Source organism: Theropithecus gelada, chromosome X (genome assembly GCF_003255815.1).
Source record: "Theropithecus gelada isolate Dixy chromosome X, Tgel_1.0, whole genome shotgun sequence".
NCBI classification, from domain to species: domain Eukaryota; kingdom Metazoa; phylum Chordata; class Mammalia; order Primates; family Cercopithecidae; genus Theropithecus; species Theropithecus gelada.
This window is the reverse complement of record NC_037689.1, coordinates 21,452,360-21,457,649: the sequence shown is the minus strand read 5'-3', so window position 1 is coordinate 21,457,649 and position 5,290 is coordinate 21,452,360.

Genomic DNA, 5,290 nt, shown 5'->3' with positions numbered 1-5,290 from the left:
TCAGCACCCAGGTGTATGGGAGACACTGCGTGCCAGCTCCTGGCAGAGGGATACCAGGACCTACCGGCCTGAGGCTGGGCCCGGGGTTGAATCAGGACCGAGTTTGCTCACATGGGTTCCTCTGAGTTCTGCTGGACTCTGCTGCTGAGATCTTCAACTGTCAGGGCCTGTCCTCTGCTTGCTTCCAGGCCTTGGCTTGGCTTGGTCTACTGTGAGCTGCGGCCCAGGATTCCACACCATGGCCTCTTCCAAGGGCCTAGACTGGGCAGTTCTACGCAGCAGTGCCGTGGAAGGCTCTCACCCCTCAGCTCCCTCCCATGGATGAGGCTCCGTTCCTGGGTTCCACATTGCCTCACCAAAGGGCCACTTTCTGCCCTCTGTTAGCATGACCATACTTCTCCTGTTTGGGAATGTGGGATCAGACAGCACCCCAGACAAGGGACCCTCAGACAGTGCCCAATGTGAAGAGGCGGAGAAACCCTTGAGCCTCTGGTATTGCCTCAACCAATTTACTGTGTCTTTCCCAGGCTTAGTTGTGGAGGAGGCCATCAGGATACAGGGGCCTCAGTGCCAGCCTTCCTCTTCCCACAGTCTATGGATGCCCACCGCCTCTTGCCCTCCTTCATAGCCTCCTTGCTCTGGGCCAGCAAGCCTCTGGTGCCAGGCATGCCAGGTTGAAGCAGAGTCCTCTCTGCACTGTGGGGGCACTGTGGCCTCAGCCCTCTAAGACTTGCTTTTGATCTGCTAAGTGAGAGATACACAAAAAATAAAAAAGCAAGAAATTAAATCATATTGCAGGAGAAAATAATCTTCACTAAAAGGAAGACAGGAAGGAAGGAAAGAAGGAAGAGAAGACCACAAAATAACTAGAAAATTAATAACAAAATAGCAGGAGTGAGTCCTTACCTATCAATAATAACATTGAGTGTAAATGGACTAAACTCTCCAATCAAAAGACATAGACTGGCTGAATGGATTTAAAAAAAGATCCAGTGATCTTTTGCCTACAAGAAGCAAACTTCATGTATAAAGAAACACATACACTGAAAATAAAAGAATGGAAAAAGACATTTCATGCCAATAGAAACAAAAAAAAGAGTAGGAGTAGCTATACTTATATCAGACAAAATAGATTTCAAAACCAAAAGTATAAGAAGAGACAAAGAAGGTTACTATATAATGATAAAGTGGTCAATTCAGCAAGAGGATATAACAATTATAAATACATATACACCTGACACTGGAGCACCCAGATACATAAAGCAAATATTATTAGAGCTAAGGAGAGAGAGAAACCCCAATACAATAATACCTGGAGACTTCAACACCCCAGTTTCAGCATTGTAGAGACCTCTAAGACAAAAAAAAAAAAAAATCAACAACAAAGAAACATCAGGCTTAATCTGCACTATAGATTAAATTGACTTGATAGATATTTACAGAACATTTCATCCAATGGCTGCAGAATACAAATTCCTTTCCTCAGCACATGGATCTTTCTCAAGGCTAGACCATATGTTAGGTCACAAACAAGTCTTTAAGCATTTCAAAAAATTAAAATAATATCAAGCATCTTCTCTGACCACCGTGGAATAAAACTAAAAATCAATAACAAGAGGAATTTTGGAAACTACACAAACACCTGTAAATTAAACAATATGGTCCTGAATGAGTAATGGGTAACTGAATAAATTAAGAAGGAAATTGAAAAGTTTCTTGAAACAAATAATAATGGAAACACAATATACCAAAACCTACGGGACACAGTAAAAGCAGTACTATGAGGAAAGATAATAATAGCTTTAACCACGTACATTAAAAAAATAAGGATTAGTTTAAATAAACAACCTAATGATGCATCTAAATAACTAGAAAAGCAAGAGCAAACCAAACCCAAAATTAGTAGAAGGAAAAAATTATAAAGATCAGAGCAGAAATAAATGAATTTGAAATGAGGAAAACAATACCAAATATCAATGAAACAAAAAGTTTGTTTTTTGAAAAGATAAAATTGACAAAACTTTAGTCAGATTAACTAAGAAAAAAAGAGAGAAGACCCAAATAAATAAGAGCCGAGATGACAAAGGAGACATTAGAACTGATACTGCCAAAATCTAAAGGATTATTAGTGGCTAGTATGAGCAACTACATGCCAATGAATTGGAAAACCTAGAAGAAATGGATAAATTCCTAGATACGTACAACCTACCAAGATTGAACCATGAAGAACTGCAAAATCTGAACAGATGGATAGCAAGTGACAAGATTGAAGCCATAATAAAAAGTCTCCCAGCATAGAAAAGCACAGAACCCAATGGCTTCACTGCTGAATCCTACCAAACATTTTAACAACTAATACCAATTCTACACAAACTATTTTTAAAAATAGAGGAGGAGGGAATACTTCTGAACTCATTTTATGAGGCCAGTATTACCCTGATGCCAAAACCAGACAAAGACACATAAAAACAAACAAACAAACAAAACCTCCAGGCCAGTATCACTGATGAATATCGATGCAAAAATCCTCAATAAAATAGCAGCAAGCTGATTTCAACAGCACATTAAAGAGATTATTCATCACAACCAAGTGAGATTTATCCCAGGGATGCAAGGATGGTTCTACGTATGGAAATAGATGAATGTGATACATTATAGCAATGGAATGGAGGACAAAAACCGCATGATCATTAAAATTGATGCTGAAAAATCATTTGACAAAACTGAACATCTCGTCATGATAAAAACCCTGAAAAATCTGGGTGTAGAAGGAACATACCTCAACATAATAAAAGCCATATACGACAGACCTATAGTTGGTATCATACTTAATGGAGAAAAACCGAAAGCCTTTCCTCAAAGATCTATAACACGATAAGGATGCCCACTTTCACCACTGTTCTGTAAATCCTAGCTAGAGCAAATAGACAAGAGAAAGAAATAAAGGGCACCCAAACTGGAAAGGAAGAAGTCAAATTATCCTTGTATGTAGATAATATGATTTTATATTTGGAAAAACTTAAAGACGCCACAAAAACACTATTAAAACTGATAAACAAATTCTGTAAAGTTGCAGAGCACAAAATCAACATACAAAACCCAGTAGTATTTCTCTATGCCAACAGTGAACAATCTGAAAAAGAAATAATCTCATTTACAATAGCTGCAAATAAAATACATAGGAGTATAGCAAAAAAGTGAAAGATCTCTATAAAGAAAACTATAAAACATTGATGCAAGAAATTGAAGAAGACACAAAAAATGGAAAGACATTCTATGTTTATGGATTGGAAGAATCAATATTGTTAAAATGTCCACACTACCCAAAGAAATCTACAGATTTAATGTAATCCCTATCACAATACCAATGACATTCTTCAAAGAAATAGAAAAAACAGTCCAAAATTTATATGGAACACAAAAAGACCCAGAATAGTCAAAGCTATCCTAAGGAAAAATAAAACTGGAGGAATCTCATCACCTAACTTTGAATTACACTACAGAGACATAGTAACCCAAATGGCACAGTACCGGCATAAAAACAGACACATGGATCAGTGGAACGGAATAGAGAATCCAGAAACAAATCCACCCACCCACAGTGAACTCATTTTTGACAAAGCTGCCAAGAACATACACGGGAAAAGACAGCCTCTTCAATAAATGATGCTGGGATGATTCCATATCCATGTGCAGAAAATTAAACTAGACTCCCATCTCTCACCATGTATAAAAATCAAATCAAAATGGATAAAAGTCTTAAATCTAAGACCTCAAACTATGAAGCTACTAAAAGAAAACTTTGAGGAAACTCTTCAGGACACTAGAGTGGGCAAAGATTTCTTGAACAACACCCGACAAGTACAGGCAACCAAAGCAAATATGGACAAATGGGATCGCATCAAATTAAAAAGCTTCTGCACAGCAAAGGAAACGATCAACAAAAGAAAGAGACAACCCACAAAATGGAAGAAAATATTTACTATCTACCCATCTGACAAGAGATTAGTAACCAGAATACATAGGAGCTCAAACAACTCTTTAGGAAAAAATTGTATAATCTGATTTTTAAAAGGGCAAAGGATCTTAATAGACATTTCGCAAAAGATAAGACATACAGAGTGCAAGCAGACATATGAAAAGGTGCTCCACATCATTGATCATCAGAGAAATGCAAATTAAAACTACAATTAGATATTATCTCACCCCAGTTAAAATAGCTTTTTTTTCTTCTTCTTCTTTTTTTTTTTTTGAGACAGAGTCTTGCTCCGTTGCCCAGGCTGGAGTGCAGTGGTGTGATCTAGGCTCACTGCAAGCTCCACCTCCCAGGTTCACGCCATCCTCCTGCCTCAGCCTCCCAAGTAGCTGGGATTACAGGCGCCCGCCACCACGCCTGGCTAATGTTTTGTATTTTTAGTAAAGACGGGGTTTCATTCTGTTAGCCAGGATGGTCTCCATCTCCTGACCTCATGATCCGCCCGCCTTGGCGGATCCCAAAGTGCTGGGATTACAGGCATGAGCCACCACGCCCGGCCTAAAATAGCTTTTATCCAAAAGACAGGCAATAACAAATGCTGACAAGAATGTGGAGAAAAGGGAAGTCTCATATGCACTTGGTGGGAATGTGAATTGGTACAACAAATATGGAGAATCTAGTTTTCTCTACAGTAGGTTTAAGTGGGCTTAAAATATTCAGTAGGTCATGCTGTAAGCAGATGTGCTGTCATCTAGGCTTTGTTGTTTCATTTCTAGAGCACAGGCAGAGTAGATTTGACATAATTCTTATGGGCCCTGGGAGTTTGGAATGGTAAATGATCATTGCTTTCAGCTTAAAGCAAAGAAAGAAAATGTGGTACACATACACACTGGAGTACTATCCAGCTGTAAAAAGGGATGAGATCCTGTCATTTGCAACAACATATATGGAACTGGAGATCATTATATTAAGTGAAACAAGCCAACCACAGAAAGACAAACTTTGCATGTTCTTCCTTATTTGTGAGAGCTAAAAATTAAAACAATTAAACACATGGATATGGAGAATAGAATGATGTTTACCAGAACATGAGAAGGGTATTGGTTGGAGGCAGAGGGGGTGTGGTCAGGAAGAAGTGGGAATTATTAAGTGGTACAAAAACATAGTTAGATAGAATGAATAAGACCTAGTATTTGCGAGCACCACAGAGTGACTATAGTCAAAAATAATTTAGTTGTACATTTTAAAATAATGAAGAGTGTAATTTGTAACGCAAAGGATAAATGCTTGAGGTGATGAATACCCCATTTACCC